Source organism: Silene latifolia, chromosome 4, assembly GCF_048544455.1.
Source record: "Silene latifolia isolate original U9 population chromosome 4, ASM4854445v1, whole genome shotgun sequence".
NCBI classification, from domain to species: Eukaryota; Viridiplantae; Streptophyta; class Magnoliopsida; order Caryophyllales; family Caryophyllaceae; genus Silene; species Silene latifolia.
Genome location: NC_133529.1, coordinates 9,453,001 through 9,472,892, shown reverse-complemented (window position 1 = coordinate 9,472,892; position 19,892 = coordinate 9,453,001). Strand labels below are relative to the sequence as shown.

General features: G+C 40.2%; 1 long non-coding RNA gene across 1 annotated transcript in view; it reads left to right on the top strand.

Annotated features, from left to right (window-relative positions):
- The window catches only part of LOC141652851 (uncharacterized), a 199,840-nt gene extending 180,188 nt beyond the window's left edge, over nucleotides 1-19,652 (top strand). Inside the window, exon 3 of the long non-coding RNA XR_012547262.1 lies at nucleotides 19,600-19,652. This is a non-coding gene — a long non-coding RNA (uncharacterized LOC141652851). The remainder of the gene's footprint in view (nucleotides 1-19,599) is intronic.
- Nucleotides 19,653-19,892: the final 240 nt, after the last annotated feature.

The window sequence follows — 19,892 nt, the reverse complement described above, 5'->3', positions numbered from 1 at the left end:
GTAAGGGTCGAAGCTACTAATGACGCATGTGGTTTCGAGATTGTCAACATGATCGAGCTGAACTCCGAAAATATGGATCTATATACGGGAAGTCATGTCTGCGAGGTGATTCTCAAAACTGGGAAGTACTTCGGTTTCTCATTATATCCTAGAAAGGAGGAGGCTTTCGAGTTGAAACCACCCGTAGCCAAAGGAGTAACCTTCGGGCTTGGATATGAGCCCACTGAGAAAGATCTACGGGAAAAGAGGGGAAGAACGATCGAAGATCGAGATATTAAAATGGGACCGTATCACCTAACTCTCAATGGTCACTTCGTGAAAGCTGGGGAAGAACTCCCTTGCATGGACTTCCCCGAACCTATCTTTGACCCAAAGAAGAACCTTATGGTCCCAGGAATCGAAGTATTCCAAGATTGCTACTACATCCCTGAAGACATTCTGACCGTGATGCCAGTAGAAACCAAACCGGATCCAATAAATGACGAGAAAGCTATGGGTCTCCTTTTCGGTGAAGAGAAGAAATCACCAATACCAAACGAAGATTTGGTAAGCATGATCCTGAGAAGCGAGCGGTTCGACCCATCTACCCTCATCACCGATGTGGATCCTCTTAGGACCAACACGGGATGGCGGAAAACAATCAAGTGGACTGACAACAAAGGACTTCTTTTCAAGTTGACAACGGGAGAAGGAGAGATGTTCAAGCCAAATGATGTTACCGATTCTGAGTCTGAGTCTGAGTCGGAGTCTGAGTCTGAGATAGGTCCTAAGATTGAGTCTAAGGAGTCAGGTGTTGAAAATACCCCTCCCCTAGCTTTCCCTTCCTATGCACCTTTTCCTAATGGTGGTATTCCGGGGCCTGTCCCGAATACCCCTATCTCGCCACTGAGCTCTGACCAGTTGGCTCAAATGTTAGCGCATTTCGCGCAATTTCAAATCAATAATAAGAGGAACCAGTTTGCTTACGACTTGTCTTACTTACATTGCAATTCAATTTTTGAAAATGATTGTTTTAATAATGACATTGAGACTGAGGTCGAGGATGAACAGTTGGTCGAAGACGAAGAAGAAGAAGAAATGGAACCACCTCTACAGTTGATAAAAGGGTTGGAAGAGTACGAACAGAAAACTTCGATCATCGAAGATACCGAAACTATCAATGTAGGTACAACCTTAGAACCACAGGAGCTTAAAATAGGAACTACTTTAAGTTCCACCGAAAGACAGGGGTTCATTGATTTGTTGCATGAGTTCAAAGATGTTTTCGCATGGTCCTACAAAGACATGCCGGGCATTGATAGGGAAATTGCGAGCACGGGATCCCAATCAAGCCGGGTATAAGCCGATCAAGCGAAGCTACGCAAAATGCACACAGATTGGTCTTTGAAGGTCAAAGAAGAAATCGACAAGCAACTCAAAGCTGGGTTCATCAAAGTGTCGAATACTCGATGGGTGGCTAACGTCGTTCGATACCAAAGAAAGACGGTAAAGTTCGGGTTTGTGTTGACTTCCGGGATTTAAATAAGGCAAGTCCGAAGGACGATTTCCCATTACCTCACATCGACATCCTGGCGGACAACACGGCAAAACACGCGTTACTATCCTTTATGGATGGATACGCCGGTTATAATCGGTCAAGATGGCGGTAGAAGATATGCATAAGATCTGCGTTCGAACGCAATGGGAACCTATTGCTACACAAGAATGCCTTTTGGGTTGATAAACGCAAGGGCTACATACCAGAGGACCGCGACAACATTGTTACATGATTTGATGCACAAGGAGGTCGAGGTTTATGTCGACGACATGATTGTCAAGTCAAAGGAGCGTGATGGCCACCTTGGTACACTACGCAAATTCTTTGAACGATTGCGCAAGTATAACATGAGGTTGAATCCACAAAAATGCGCATTCACATCACATCCGCAAACTGTTGGGTCACATCGTTAGCCACCGTGGCATCGAGGTGGACCCATCGAAAATAAAGGCCATAATGGAAATGCCTCACCCGAAAACCGAGAAGGAAATTCGAGGTTTCCTTGGAAGAATCCAATATATAAGTCGGTTCGTGGCAAGGCTAACTATGATATGCGAGCCAATTTTCAAGAAATTGAAGGTCGGGGAACACGTCGTATGGGATGATCACTGTCAAGCTGCGTTCGATAAAATCAAAGAAATACTGTCTTCCCTCCGTGCTTAGCCCACCAACGGCGGCTACCACTTTTGTTGTATCTCACAGTTTACGGATACTTCAATGGGGGCAATCTTTGGCGCAGATAGTCGATAAAGAGGAAAGAGCGATTTACTACATTAGTAAAAAGTTCTTGGAGTATGAAATCAAGTATACTCAGCTCGAAAAGACATGTTTGGCTTTAGTATGGGCGACAAAGAAGTTACGGCACTACATGCTCAGTCATAGTGTCTGCATCCACTCTAAGATGGACCCAATCAAGTACTTGTTTGAAAAACCAGTTCTGAACGGCAGGGTGTCAAGATGGACTCTAATGCTTTCCGAGTTTGACCTGAAATATGTACCGCTAAAAGTGATAAAGGGAAGGGCGGTTGCAGACTTCCTGGCGGATAACCCGATAGAAGAAACTGAGGTTTTGGATACGTGGTCGTTTCCCGACGAAGATATCGTTCACATAGACAATGATACGTGGGACCTCTATTTCGATGGAGCATCGAACTATAGGGGATACGGGATAGGAGTTCTACTCATTTCACCGGAAGGTGAACATGTTCCCATCTCGATCAAATTGGACTTTAACGTCACTAATAACGCGGCCGAATATGAAGCATGCCTACTCGGTTTGCACAGTGCTCTCGAGTTAGGCATCAAAAAGCTTGTAGTACATGGGGACTCGTCACTAGTGATCAATCAAGTGGCCGGGACGTGGAAAACCCGAAGTGATAGCTTGGCTCCGTACCAAGCAAAAATCGAAGAACTAGAAAAGTTGTTCACCGAGGTCAAGTACGTGCACCTCCCCAGAGATGAAAACCAGTTTGCTGATGCACTATCAAAGCTAGCTACTCTGATCAACATACCTGATCACATGGATACTATGCCGATATGTGTCGAACGAAGATCATCACCTGCTTATGTTAATGTGATCGGAGACACAGAAGAAACCGAGGCCGAACCTTGGTATCATGCTATTCTGAAATTTAAAGAATCAGGAGAGTATCCACCCGACATGGATAACCGCGGAAAGCGCGCTATTCGAATGCTAGCCGCTCAGTTCGTTAGAACCAATGACGGACAATTGTACAAGAAGACCGCGCAAAATGTCCTTCTGCGATGCATAGACTCACCAACTGCGAAAAGAGTCATGGAAGAAGTCCATGACGGAGAGTGTGGCCCACACATGAATGCCCATATGCTGGTTCGTAAAATCATGAGACTAGGGTATTATTGGACAACGATGGAGACAGATTGTCGCCAATATGTCAAACATTGCCATAATTGCCAAATCTTCGCAAACATATACGATGTGCCACCGTCATCGTTATATACTCGACATCACCATGGCCTTTCTCAACATGGGGAATCGACATTATCGGAAAGGTCAACCCATCTGGAACAGGTGGGCATTGCTTCATGTTAGTCGCCATCGATTACTTCACGAAGTGGGTGGAAGTGAAATCGTACAAGGTTCTACAAGCAAAGCAGGTAGCAAAGTTCATTCAGAATGAAATCATTTGCAGATACGGGGTGCCGCATGAGCTCATTAGCGATCATGGCACTCACTTCCAGGCTGAAACTACCGTAATACTCGAAAAGTATAAAATCAAACACCACAAGTCGTCACCTTATCGACCTCAAACAAATGGGGCGGTGGAAGCCGCTAACAAGACAATCACTGTGATTCTCAGAAAGATGACCGACAATTACCGCGAATGGCCAGAAAAGATACCATTCGCATCTTTGTGGGGATCTGAACGTCTATTCGCACAACCACTGGAGCAACTCCGTTCTATTTGACATATGGGATGGAAGCGATTCACCTATCGAATTAGAGGTACCTTCTTTAAGGATCCTGTTAGAAAGTCGTCCCTGAAGGTGATCGTCGCAAGCCGAGTATGATTCCTTGGTCATGCTCGACGAGCGACGGTTAAATGCACTACATCATGTTCAACTCTATCAGAAAAGGATACAAAGGGCATTTAACAAAAAGGTGAAACCTCGAGGAATAAAAGATGGAGATTTAGTCCTAAAGTCCGTTCGCGCTTTACTACCAATTGACCCGAGGGGAAAATTCAAGCCGAACTGGGCCGGTCCTTACAGTAAAGAAGATATTATCGGGAGGCGCAATCGGATCGACAGATCTAGATGGAAATGATTTTGCGAATCCGACGAATTTGGATCAACTGAAGAAATACTATCCTTAGAACTCACTCTCAATGTCACAAAATAAAAATTTTTGAATTGCAGTGCTCGTGAGCGAGTCTAGGCCGCGGCACTTTTGCTTCGCTGCTTTTTGTGCGTTATAAATCGATGATTGTAGCGCGTTTGTTTTGTGGAACTACGAGCTCGGTTTGATTCTGTTGATAACAGATACGTAGGCAGCTCTTTAAAAGAGTACAACCGACCCTTTTTTGAATAAAATGAAATTTTATGCAGAAACTGGGAATTTTAATAGATAGTAAGCCTTACTAAAGATCGGGCGATGCCCGTTACATCCTTCAAAAAAAAAAAGAAAACAACTAGCAACAAATAATAAGTAGTAGTATCAAATAATATATTTGGAGTCGAAGGCTCCTACATCTTCGTTTTCCCTTTGCCTTTTGGGTCACGTGACCGAGGCTCCGGAGGGGGAGGGGTAGTTGTGTTCTGTCTAGCGCGCTTCTTAGGAGGAATCGTCATTTCCTCCCGAGGGCCCAGCCTATCTTTTACACTCAAGCGAGGACCAAGCCTCCCTTCTAAGGCTGAGCCCGAGTGTGCCTTTGAACCCAACCGTTTCCACACACCTGTCGCCTGTGAGTCAGTCTTAGGAGTCTTCTCAGTCTTAGCACTCGACGTAGGCTAGGATGAGGATATAGGTTCAGATGAGTAGTGTCAAGTCTCGGAATGAGCTTTATCTAACGGTTTAGGCAAGGATGCCGAGTCATATAGATGTAGGTTTATGTTGGGAATAGAAAATATGAAAAAACCCGCTGAAAAGAAAGAAGGCGTGGAAGAAAAATAGTAAAAGCCCGCTGAAAAGAAAGAAGGCGGTGGCAAGAAATGATGAATACTCGCTGAAAAGAAAGGAGGCGAGAGGAAGAGTGACAGAATGTTCCCAACAAGAGTGATATGTGATGTCTAAGTGTTCTCATAAAATTAACCTGTGTTTAGTGTCTGGGCGAAGCCAACGTTGTTCCTCTGTGAGTTTAATCCACCTTGTCAATGCCAAGTGATCTTGATTCCCATGTGCCCTTGGGAGCACGCCCATGCCATACGATATCTCCATCCCAAGTTCGACGACCTTGTGATTCCCATTTGCCATCTTTTAGCGCCGGAACGGCCGATTTACATTTCTACCCTCGACAAGTCCATATTTGAATTAAAACCCGTGCACACTTACGGTTTTATTTTCTTTTTTTGTTTTGCGGTAGCGGGCTACGCCCACGTTGTTTACCGGTCGTATAGAATGTCTGAGTCGCAATTCATGCTCACCCATCAAGGTTCAATTTCAAAATTTCAAAAACTTTCAAAATTTCAAAAACTTTTTGGGTCGACGACCCAAAGATCCAAGTGATTCATTTCAAATTCAAAATTTGGGTCGATGACCCAGTCTTTCAAATTCAATTTTCGGGTCGATGACCCAATCATTCAAAATTTTCAAATTCAATTTTCGGGTCGATGGGCCAACCATTCAAAATTTTCAAATTCTATTTTCGGGTCGATGGCCCAACCATTCAAAATTTTCAAATTCAATTTTCGGGTCGATGGCCCAATTATTCAAAATTATCAAATTCAACTTTCGGTCGATGACCCAAAGACTTCAAAATGATCCAATTTCAAGATCGATGATCCAAATGTGCTCATGTGATGATTATTGCTAGTACGTTTTTGTGTTTCAAATATAGCAGGATATGCTTCAATCTGGGGCTCTAAAGTCTTCGACTTTAGAGCCATTACAAATCGGGGCTCTGCCGTTGGCTTCGAGACCATTATCAAGACGAAAAGGATGACATCCACCAAGAATTCAATTCAATACAAGAGTATGAAATGGAAGAATTCCGTAGCTGAAAGCAAATGATGAAAGTGGCGGCAACCTCCTTGGAAAGTCCCGTCCCATTCGGACAAGCGCCAGCAGATGATAAATTTTGGGCAAATGTCAGCAGATGATGAATTTTGGACAAAGGCCAGCAGATGATAAACTTTGGGCATGTGTCGGCGGTGGCCGAACTACGACGCGGTTTGATTACGCGAAAAACGGATACGTAGGCGCCTAAGGATAAGGCTCAACCCACCATTTATGCAACTTATGGGTCGATGACCAACGAAGATAATTCGACGCAACAGAAGGAAGAGTTAATCCCCGACGAAGTTTCAGGTATGATCTCTTCTTATGGCTGGCGAGCTTATATACGCAAGTCTAATGGACTATAAACGACCCGAAGAATCCTCAGGTCGAAAGGGACCTGGGGTATACTTTGACTTTCGCCTTGTCCAAGCCTCAGTCAAAGTGGGGGCTCTGTAGATACCCGTATCCGTCGATATTGGAATTTATAGAGAACCCGACAAACACCCGATGATGATAGGACACATGTATTCTTTAGTTGTCATTGTCATTATTTGGAGCTCGTTTTACGAGGTGGAATGGGCGCCGTCGACGAAGTATTTTATTAATTTAAATGATATTTAAATTAATGTTTTTAGTGAATTCTTTCTGTTAATTTAAATGATATTTAAATTAATGTTTTTAGTAAGTTCATTTTGTTATTTTAAATGATATTTAAAATTAATGTGTTTTTTAAGTGAATTCATTATTCATTTAATTTAAATGATATTTAAATTAAAGCTTTATTTTGAATTTATTTTCCCAAGTTTATTTTATTGAAAATAAAATAAATATTTGATTTGAAAAATCATTTTATGAGTATATTTGATTTGAAAAGTCATTTATTTTAATTTATTAATTGATTTGAAAAATCGATTTTAAAAAGCGAAGAACTCGTTTTTAACCGTGTGTTTTGAGCTCGATTTTAGCTCGGTTTTTAAGCCCGTTTCCTTTGCGAATTGGCACGAATCTCGAGTACATTAACCCACCTAGACCAATACCCATCAACCCATGTTCGAACCCCCTCACAAGCAGCCCAAATTCTCGTTCAAAACAGGCCACAAGCAGCCCGCAAAACACCAATGCAGTCCCCTGTTTTGCGTGTCAATTCGCGAGCCCAAACCCGCTCCAAACACTACCAAGACCCGTACCCATTAACCCTAACCCATACCCTAGTATCCTACCCATATTATCCTAGCTTAATCACCAAGAAAACCCCAAAAACGAACCCTAGAAACCCCCCCAAAAGCTGCTGGACAGCAGCTATGTTCAGCTAGCCCGATTTGCCCTCCCTCTCTTTTAACCTATTTTAACTCCCTATAAATACCACCCCTTCACCATAAATTCATTCCTCTAAGTTCTCCATACATCCAAGCATCACATACAAGCTTTAAAACTCAGAAACAAACCCTAAACATCCTCCAAAAACCCTAAACAAAACCGACATACAAACTGAAACTGTTTGTGTGTCCTCTTCGAAAACCCATTCGTTCCTCCATCAAAACTCCATAAAAATTCGAGTTTCTTGTTCCTAATTAACCACATAACATCCATCTACACATTAGACAAAGATTTACGAGCCAAATTGCCCTTGAGAGTACACGAGATCCCTCGAAAAACAGAGTGAAATAACACTCTGTTTTCGCGGTTTACTCTTGTCTGTCCAGTTCTGTTTGTGCTCGTTTTTCGTGCCCGTTAACCCAAATCGAGCAGGGGTTGCTTTAAGATCCTTGTTCTCCTCTCTTTCTAGTTTCCAAAACATCTTTCGAATCGAATTTTCGTCGTGAAACGAGGGAGATATCACTGTTTTAAAATTGCTGTCCAGAAACTTTCCAAAACCCGTGTTTGCTTTGTTCTTCGTCGACGACGGCCTCTCGAGATAAAATCTACCATCGATTACGACCCAAGACGGTGTCAACGATACATGTAGGTTGAGGGTGCATCAAATCCCCTTCTCTTTTCTCTTTTTATTTCGTTTTTTTATGCCTTTTTTATTGTCTTTTTTTGTTTGTTTTTTCGCTTGTTTATCGATTGTTTTAAATTAACTATGAAACTAGTTAGTCCGAGTATGAGTTAAAGTACCACTATGAACACCCGCGTTGACTTGAGATGGGAAAAGAAACCGCTACATCTGTCGGTCGTACACCCCCGTCTCATTTACATATCCTCGTGTTCAAAGTAGGGCATAAATAAAACAATTATCTAACTTTGTTCTTCGCTTTCGACCCCCTTTTGTTTCGGCCAAATCGACAGACCCTAGGACCCGTTGTATGTTAGTTTAACCTCTGATTGTTGACCTATGACGTATTTAGATGACTTTAAATTAATTTAATAATCTAATTAGACACGATAGGTGGCTTCGACGTAAGTTATAAAATCAATCGACGATTCTGTAAATAATTGAATGCATCTCTCTCTTTCACCTAATTTCTCGCTAGTATAAGAGTGCGTGATTAACACCTTCTTATTGACACTCGATGAGTTAAATTAATTAGCGAATTTGACCTAATTAGATCCTTTAGGCCGTGTGAATGCACCCTTGCGCGACAATCAATCAACATCGTTTTTAACTTGTTTTCTAACTTGTTTTCTAATCCGTTTTCGCAATCATTCGATCTAACTAATGAACTTAACTTAGGAACTAGGTTGGCCTTGTCTTGGCCGTGAGGTTGCCGTGAGTTGGCCGTGGGTTTTGTCTTTCCTATTTCGTTTCTCTTTCTTTGTTTATCATTTGTTCTTTGTTGTTTTGTAGCTTGTAATTTACAGTTTGTTTATCGAGTTGTAATCTTTCAAGTTTGTTTTACCTTTATTGAGTCAAAACCTTTTCTAAAAACCTTAGTCTTGCTTGGTTAGACGGTTGTTCCCCAATGCTTGTAGGAGCGTAGTAAACCGCATGTTGTTTAAAGCAACATGGCCCGGTTTATGCTAATGCATGCTTTGGTGCGTAGCCTTATGTCTAATTCGATGAGATTAAGCGCGAGCACGCATTACGAGGAGTGACCCAAGGACCGTGGGTCATGTAGGCCGTGAGTCACCTCCCCCTTGTGCACGGTTTTCAAGGCCCAATGGCCGTGTGTTTTGTGTCGTGTTTTGAGTTGTATGTAGCAATTGTAATTAGATCGAGTTGTAATTTATTTATCGTTGTGTCGGCATGAAATGCCTGGTTTGTAATAGGTAGATCCCAACGGCTCCCCCATTCCCCCTAAGCCTTGTTTGCTTTCGTTTGTATGTTGTTAGATCAATCAACCCACATGCTAAATTACAACTTTGACAAAGTTAGTTTAGTTGCATCTAAAACGACATAGAAATTGTTGCCACATGATAGGGTTAAAACAACGTTTGCATATCATACATCGTACGTAGCTATGACCTTGTTTGAAATCCGACACTTGACTTAGTAGAGGCCGTTATCGACGGGCGGGGTTGGGTGTCCTTATGGGCTTCCCAACACGTACCCTCACCCCTTACTCAAGATCTATGGTTTGTGGATCCGTCTAAATACCATTGGATTACGAGAGTCATTCAAATCGAGTGATATAGGGTACAAGTCTTTATCTTTAATCACTCGTAGTCGATGGGCTTTATGCTTTTCGATGAAAGGTGTAAAGTTGACTTGAACGGTTCCAAGTTCCCAAAAAACTTGGTGGCGACTCTAATATGTCTTAATTCGATTCGAAAGAACCTCGAGTCGATTATGCCTAGTGTGGATCCCGCGGACGCAGTTCCCGAGGGCCTTGTCCACACTTAGTACACTTACCTTGATGTTGATATAATGAAAAGAAAAATTATTGACACATATATATAATTCTTTTGGCGATGGGGGTAAAAAATTATTCGCTTGAATTTTGGCTCACAAACGTTGCCTTCCATCAAACATTTATAGTCAAATGAGGATGCGTTTTATGAATTTTGAGTTTTTTTTATTATTACCATTTTTTTTTTTTTTTTTTTGATGACGAGGAGGTTGGATCCTCCCGGATACGAGACCCCACCTGCTAGGCGCCCGTACCATGTGAGTTCTTTCCCATGGGATTATTCCCTCTCCGGGCGTCAGGTCCCCAGGAAAGTGTTCATCTAGGGAATCGAACCCAGGACCTCGCAATTCCTCCTTAGGAGGCTTTGAGGTTACCCTGGAATTCCACTAGACTCACACATCTTGGGTTTATTATTACCAAATTTAATATATACATAAATATGTATAAATGTTTTATGACTTTTGAGCATTCATTTTCATTATTAGAAAATTTAATATAGACATAAATATAGAATAATGAGAATGAAATATAAAAGGTTTACTTTATTTTTTTATTATTATTATTTTTTTACAAAATCCACATTGCATGAGAATTGTTTAGGGAGTTATCTTACGAACTAGAAAATGATAGATATTTTGTCTTCCGTTTTATTTGTAAATCATATTTATAGATTTACAAATGTATTCAATTTAATGAAATAGAACAAGTTTATTGCAATAATATTTAAGAAGGAGTTGCACATATAAATAATTAGAGTGATGTAAATTTTTATTTTTCGTTTAACTAATTGTAGTTTTAAAAATTAAAATGTCAATGTTTAATGTTAAGTATGTTATTATTTATCCTTAATATTTACAGATTTTTTATTATTTCATAAACGGCGTAAAATTAGAATTATGTGATATTTATTTGTTACTTAAAATATTCTAAGAATAAACGTAGAAATTTAAAATTTAGTATGAATTTTGATTTTTAATTGTTTTTTAATTTATCTAGAAATTAAAAAGGCCAAAATTTAATGTTTGTTATGCTAATTTATTTTTATGTAAATATTTTTTTTAATTTGTGTATCGTTTTAAATGGATTATTATACGAACATAAATTAACCTCTTAATTAAACACGTCATACTACATGGAGGATTGGTGACATGGAATTTTGGTAATGCAAAGTGACATTTAGTAATGCGAGGTGGCATTGTCTATGTAGCTTTTAAAAATTTACCCTTTTAATAATATTTATAGATGTTTAGAATGGAAAATAATCATTTACATTTATATGATTGATGTAAAGAAAAACGTCTTTCATTATTATTATTATTTTTATTATCTTTCTTAACAAAAAAAAATCGACGCCACTTTTATTAAAACAATGTCAAATTATTATTATTATTATTACTATTGTCTTAAGGTGCATTAGTGTTTATGTTTTTAAAAAATGATAAAGGGTTTGCCTTCAAAGTCATAATATAAGGTACCAGAAGGGCTTTAAACCTCGAAATTGATGGTAATAAAATACATGACTTACCAAATACTCCCCACGATCTCGACCATTTGATTACCTGTTTCATTTTGCGTTTTTTTTTTAAATAACCCCAAAAGCGGGATTACGAACTTGACATTAAATCGGCTTTCGCAACATCCACGATGTGACAAGGAATTGTCGAAGCATCGAAGAGATTACTACCACCCAAAGTACAAGAATGATCTAACAAATGAGCAGCTCTATTATGTTTTCTACTAATACGTGAGCAAGAAACCGAACTAAAACTATTACAAAGCAATAAAATTTCCTTAATGACCAAATGCAAGTCACTACGGCCTTCTTTTCGACTTTGCACAGCGTCGATAACCTCCTTGCAGTCCCCTTCCATGTATACATTCCGATGATTCATTCTCTTTGCAATCTGAAGCCCTTGAAGAACTGTTTCTGCTTCCGCTGTTCGAACTTCATATTCAGCCCGTCTCCTCTCCTCTCATCCCCACAACACGTCGCCCTTATCATACCGACAAATCGCCCCAATACCCATCCCTTCACCCTCCTTAACCCCGGCATCCACACTGATCCTAACGCCTCCTTGACACGGCCTACGTTCTCCAAACCTCATCTCCCTCACCCTTACGTCCTTCGGTGTGCGCACCAGCCCCCCTTCTCCTCACCTTCTTGCACCTCATCCATCTCCTTTAGCAAATCCGACACCCTCTTCACGACTCTCTCCACCCCAGGCTCCTCATCTTCAAACACATCTCGATTTCTCCTCTCCCACACAGCCCACACCCCTGTGATAAACCGCTCCACGTCAACGCTCTCCATCTCCCTAAGAACATCCTCCACCCACTCCCTCACCCGCTCATACCCCAAAGTCGACCTCAACTCTAACCCCAACCCAGCCCAAATCCCATGTGTCCCTCACAACCCCGTGCAAGATGGAGACAAGTCTCCACCTCACTCAAGCAAACCGGACAAGTCGCATTCAAGAACTTAATACGGGATGCTATATTACGTTTTGTAGCGATCGCATCATTACAAAACTGCCAAAAGAAGATTTTGATACGAGGTAATGTCCGAGAACTCCAAATTCTCTTCCACAACCACATATACTTGCGCGGGTCTGACTGTCCATCCTCTACCCCGATATTGCCCATCAACTCCTTATACGCTGATATACTCCACTTTTCTCTAGCTCCCACGTCCAATCATCCTCAACATCTCCTTGTCCAGCAACGCGCATATTCAAAATACGAGATTGTTCAAAAGGGAGAAACATGTTTCGTACCTTCGAGGTGTCCCAACCACTGTCGTCCAACCGAAGCAAGCCGGCCACTAGCATATTCTCTTCAGCCCCACCTCTCGGAGAAAAAACCATCCATGACTTGGTCCTCGCAATCCAGGGATCATTCCACACTTTGGTACTCTACCCATTCCCAATTCACCTTCTCAACCCCGTCATAAGAACATCTCGAGCTTCCAAAATACCTCTCCAAGTATAGCTTGGGTTTGAACCTAGGTCAACCTCCATAAAGGATCTATTAGGAAAGTATTTTCCGCCTAAAACACGTACCATCAAACAATCACGGTCCGTAATCATTCTCCATGCTTGCTTTCCTAGTAAGGCTAAATTAAACTCATGGTAGTTACTATAACCCAACCCTCCTAAGCACTTCTAACGACACAAATGAGACCAAGCAAGCCACAGAATCTTCTTCTTCCCACCATCCGAGCCCCACCAGAACTACCAGAACCGAGACACCAACGCACGTAGTTCATCGCAAAAGTTGAGCGGAAGCTTGAAGACACTCATCGCGTAGGTGGGAATAGATTGGGCTACGGCCTTTATCAAAATTTCCCTCCCTGCCTTCGACAGAAGCATTCCTTTCCAACCCTGCAATTTCCGACATAGTTTGTCCCGTATCACACGCGCAACAACCTGTTTCGAGTGCCCAACAGTAGTTGGTAGTCCCAAATACCTGTCATGCTCCTCGACCGTTGTCACTCCTAGCCAATTAGCAATTTGGACCCGTCTCTCACTCGGGGCATATTTGCTGAAAGACACTGTCGTTTTGTTATAATTCACATGTTGCCCTTAAGCCGATTCATAGCTCGTTAAAATCTCCTTCATTTTTCTAACCTCCGCCTCATTAGATCGCACAAATAATATACTATCGTCAGCAAACAACAAATGTGACACCATCGGTGAACCCGCAGCAACTCGTACCCCTCTAATGGCCCCATCCTCGACTGCTTTCCTCAACTGTCTAGAGAGCACTTCCGCACATAAGATAAACAAATACGGCGATAGCGGGTCACCTTGACGGAGTCCTCTATTAGGCCGAAATTCTTCCGTCAATTTATTATTCACCTTAATTACAAATGACACAGTTGAGACACATTTCATAACATTTGTAGTCCACTGTAATACTCACTACAAGAAAATCTGAAACAGGCGACCGAAATTTGGCGACTGAAATAAGTAGTCGCCAAATTGGCGACTGATTTTTAAATTGGCGACTGAAATTAGTCGCCAATATGGCGACTGACTTTTTCAAAAAAGGAATCAAACTTGGCGATCGAAACTTTCAATTTGGCGATGAATTAGATATAGTCGCCAATTTGGCGATCGAAACTCGATCGCCAAATTGACAATCAGTCGCTAAAATTTTTAGTACAAACCAGGCTGTCATTTTAAAAAGGGAATCTTTTTTGGCGACTGACTTATGGAATTTGGCGACTGAAAATAGGGTAGTCGCCAAATTTGGCGACTGATTTTCAGTCGCCAAATTCAAAAAGTCGGTCGCCAAATTTTTAATTACTTTCAGCCCCCTCTCTCCTACTTTACTCTTTGCGAAACAAAAAAAAAAAAAAAAAAAAAAAAAGAGTCGAGCAGCGATTTGGCGAACGACGGACGACACCAACCAACAACACCACACAACCACCCTTCCACCGCCATTTCCACCGCCATTTCCACCGCCACATCCACCCTCTTTAATTAGGTTTGTTGTTTTTGTTTAATTTCAGTTTATTTAGTTTAATTTATTAGATTAATTTATAGTTAGTTTGATTAATTTGTAGTTAGTTTGATTAATTTGTGGTTAGTTTGTTAGATTTATTTGTAGTTAGTATGTTAGATTAATTTGTAGTTAGATTTAGTTTAATTTGTGTTTGAATTAAAAGGGAATGATTAAGGGGGTTTGTGTTTAGGTTTAGGGTTATGGGTGGGGGTTTGGTCGGCCGTGGGTGGTGGCGGTGGGGGAAGGGTGGCCATGGGCCACGGTGGTGGCGGTGGGGGAAGGGTGGCCGTGGGTGGTGGCGGTGGGGGAAGGGAATTATTGTTATTATTATTAGTATTAGTATTATTATTAGTATTAGTATTATTATTATTATTGTTATTATTATTATTATTATTATTATTATTACTAATTAAACCGCCTTATTATTATTAATGTTAAGCTAAGTGAAACCGTCCTTTGCATTAATGGAATTAGCTAAGTGGAACCGTCTTTTGGATTAAGAGAAATTATCTATTAGCTAAGTAGAACCTTCTTTAGGACTTGATTTTGATAAATTTAGTTTGATAATTCATGTTATTGATGAATTGAGGTAGAATAACCTTGTTATTTTTGTTTTTCTTTTCTCTTTTCGGGGTTGTCACCATGTTGCTAGGCACCACCGTCTGTAGTCGTTGCTTCTTGTTTTCTTTTCATTTTTGCTTTTACTTGATTAGGTAACCTCCTCTTACCAGTTACTTTTTAAATTTACTAATTTTAGTTCAAATTATGTTACGGACTTTAGGATAGAAGCCTTTACTATGTGGTTGAATTGGGCTATTGATTGACTTAATTAATTTAGTACTTGATTGTGTTGTTGTTTGATTTGATGTTGACTTAGTACCCGTTCAAGAATTACTCATTAGGAGTAATTCTTGAATAGTCCCCATTTTGGGATTTGTCTTTGTACGTTCAAGTCATTTAGGTAGTAAACACGTACTTGTGATTTATTAATGAGGAATGAGTTTGGTGGCGATCCCTTTAATGTTCTCCGAATACATGTATATGTGTATTTGGAGAACCGAAGGGAATTGTCTTTGCCGAATTTTTCCTCATTAATAAATTACAAGTGTGTTTGCTAGTGACTTGAAACGTACATTGACGGGTTTAGGTTGGAGTGATAAGGACCCCATTCGAAGATGGATTACTTATTGACAATATTTATATATTGTTTTCATATGTTTATTGTATAATGTGGAGTATAATGTTTAAATTTTGTATTTAATATTATTGTTATTTTTTAAAAATGTTTAAATTTCTTTGGGGTCTTCTTTAGATTAAAATGAAGAGATTGGAACGTTCATGGATGTATGAAGGAAGATTAGACCATTCCAATAAGAAAAGACGTCCTACCGCTAGATTTATAAAGGGTGTTAGCGAGTTTATTGAATTTGCTAAACAACAAGATGAATATGACTTGGTAGACAAAAAACTTAGGTGCCCTTGTGCCAAATGCAAAAACCTGAAATACCAACTTGACATTGTAGTAGAAGAACATCTCATTATAAACGGGTTTAAGCCAAATTATTACAATTGGATTTCACATGGAGAAGCATATTCTCCAATTCATGAACAAACTCACACCCAACAAATACAAAATGATGAGAACCCATATAGAGAGATGGTTGTTGATGCTATGGATTCCACTATTTTTAATAGTGATGACCATACAACTATTTCCGAAGAACAACCGCCACACCCACAAGCAAAAGCCTTTCTTGACATGTTAAAAGCCTCAGAAAAACCCTTGTATGAAGGAAGCGGAATGACATTGTTACAAGCCGCTTCTAGGCTAATTACTTTGAAATGTGAGTTCAATATGCCATTTGTTGCTGTTGATGGCATTGCCTCGTTCCTTGAGGAATCTTTTCCCGATGATAATATCATGACCCGAAGTTTCTATACTACCAAAAAAGTAGTTAAAGGTCTTGATTACCGCATGAAAAGATTGATGCATGTCCTGAAGGATGTATGCTATTTTGGAAAGATGATGCTTTGCTTGACAAATGTAAAGGTTGTGGGGCGGATAGATATGAGACAAGTGAAGGAGATACAGTTTTGGTGTTGAAAAAAGGCAACGGTAGTAAGAGGGCCAAAAACAAGAAGAAACCAATAGCATGTAACCAATTGTTTTACTTTCCTCTCGCACCAAGACTTCAAAGAATCTATGCCACCAAAAACATTGCCGAACAAATGAGATGGCACAAAGAAAACCCACGTGCTCCGGGGAAGATGAGTCATCCTAGTGATGGGGAAGAATGGAAACGATTTGATCAGATGTATCCTGATTTTGCCAAGGAACCCCGCAATGTACGACTTGGCTTGTGTACGGATGGATTTGATCCTTTCGGTAATTTTGGGAGGAAGTATTCTTGTTGGCCCGTTATGGTCACACCATACAACTTACCACCTTGGTTATGTATGAAAAGACCATTTATCTTCTTGTCCTTTATTGTTCCCGGACCAAAAAGCCCGAAACGTAATTTGGATGTTTATTTACAACCATTGGTGGAGGAGTTGAAATATTTGTGGGAAGTTGGGGTGGAAACTTATGATGTGTCTAAAAAACAAAATTTTCAACTTAAAGCTTCCCTTTTGTGGACAATAAATGATTTTCCCGCCTATGGTATGCTATCTGGGTGGACTACACAAGGACAAAAAGCATGTCCTTGTTGCATGGAGGAAAGTAAAGCATTTTGGCTTCCCAATAGCAAGAAAATAAGCTGGTTTGATTGTCATAGATGCTTCTTACGAGAGGGAAATCCACATAGGAAGAACAAGAAAGCTTTCACAAAAGGTAAAGAGGTGCTTGATGCCCCTCCGAAACGAGTGCCTGGGGATGAGATATGGAAGACGGTATGTGATTTACCATCCCCTATTGATGGTACCGAGGAAGAATTTAAAGAATTGAAAAAGCAGAAAAACGGTTGGTTTAAAAGAAGCATTCTTTGGGACCTTCCTTATTGGAAGACAATGTTGATAAGACATAATTTGGATGTAATGCACAGAGAAAAGAATTTCTTTGAGCAACTAATTGACATGATCATGGATGTAGAAGGTGAAAAATGTGATAGCATTGCTTCTAGAAAAGATTTGCAGAAATTTTGTCATCGTCCCAAATTACACATTCGCGGCGACGGGTCTAAGCCAACATCCATTTTCACTCTCGACAAAGCTAAGAGAAAAGTATTGTGTGAGTGGTTACAAAATTTGAAGTTTCCTGATGGGTATCCATCAGATTTTAGTCGATGTGTTGATCTTAAGAAGCTGAAGTTGCAAGGCTTGAAAAGTCATGATTGTCATGTATTCATGGAGCGATTATTACCCGTTGCTTTGAAACACCTCGTGCCGACAAACGTTTGGAATGCAGTTGTTGAGATTAGTCAATTCTTCCGAGATTTATGTGCCTCTTCAATATGTGTTGATGACATGATTAAATGCTGGAAGAGCAAATACCACAGATATTGTGTAAGCTTGAAATGATCTTTCCTCCTGCATTTTTAACTCCATGGAGCATCTACCGGTTCATTTGCCATATGAAGCCAAAGTTGGGGGACCCGTCCAATATAGGTGGATGTATCCATTTGAAAGGTAATTAAGATAATCTAGCTACTTTTAAATTAAAATTAATAATAATAACTAATCTATTTATTATATGTTAACTAAATTATTAATAAAACTCATCATTAACTTTTATAGGTTTCTTAATCATTTGAAGAAAAAAATTGGTAATAAAGCTAGGGTGGAAGGTTCTATATGCAATGCTTATTTAACGGAAGAGATTGCAAACTTTTGTTCTCTTTACTTTGAAAAACATATAGAAACCAAAGCAAAAAACTTGAATGTTGAGAAACCGGATGAAGTAGACGGAAGTTTACCCGAATTTTTTCAAACTCAAGATGATGAAGGGTGTTCATCAAAGGGGCAAACACGATATTTGGATGATAAAGAGTATAATCGTGCCCACCTTTACGTGCTATCTAATTGTGACCTCTTGGAGCCATACGAAACACAGTTTGTTAATGATTTCATTCAGAGGAATCCTAATATAAGTAAGGATGATGTTTGGGACAAACATGAGGACCAATTTCCATCATGGTTTCAGAAACATGTAATTGAGTTGAATATTCAAGATGATTTGATAAGAAGTTTGGCTTTTGGTCCTTCAAAAATGGTAAGAACGTGGAATCGATACTCGGTTAATGGGTTTAATTTTCAAACATTCAACCACGGTAAAGGTAAGGCTAGGTGCAATTGGGGGTTACTATTTCTTCTCTTGATGACAACGAATACTATGGTATAGTTGAAGATATCTTTGAAATTAGTTATAGTGGACGTGGCCGAGCTTATAAAACTGTCTTATTCAAGGTTGATTTGGAAGGATAATTCTGTGGTTTGGAATGAGAGTACATGAACAATACAAGCTTGTAGAAGTGAATCGTACTAGAACATACTCTAAGTATGATCCATTTATACTTGCACATCAGGCTCATCAAGTGTATTTTGCTACTTATCCAAGCACAACAAATGATAGAAATCAAAATGCGTGGTGTGCAATCTTTAAGACGAAGGCACGGTCACAAGTTGATACAACTTTTTTCCAAGAAGAAAACGTTTCAAATGAAACGCTTTTGTCTCCACCCGATGAAATCAACTATGAGCATGAGAATAAAGATGGTGAAGACATGGAAGAGGAAGAATTTTATGATGTGGAAGAGAGACTACGGGGAGGATAAGGCGGAGGAGGAGGAGGAGAGAAGGGAAGAAGAGGAGGAGAGGAGGGGGAAGATCGGGTGAGGAGGAGAAGGGAGGAGGAGAAAAGGAGGAAGGACGAGGGGTTTGGAGATGAAGATGATTATGATGATGATGATGACGATGAGGAAGAGGATGAGGATGAGGACGAGGGGTTTGAAGATGAAGATGATTAAATTGGTATAATTTTGTATTGCTCAAGAGTAAATTATTAAAATTTAGAAGTCTGTATAATTTTCATTTATCATTATTTGTGTTAATTTTTATTTGTATTACTGCAGATGGCTGGAGCAGGTCGAGGTAGGAAGCGTGGAGGCGGCTCAGGAGGAGGACAATACGCGTCCGGAGCGGGAGGAGGAGGAGTTTGTGCGGGAGGATCCGATGCGGACGAGACGGTGACGGTGACGGTGAGAGAGACGACGCTACCGACGAGCCACGGGTGCCGATACGGTACACTTCGGATCATAAGATGATTCTTGAGCCGGCGGGATTATGGTAAGTTTTATTCTTTATTAGTCTACTATTTTGTTTTTTTTTGTATTTTTTTTTTTTTAAAATAATAATTGTTTGTAAT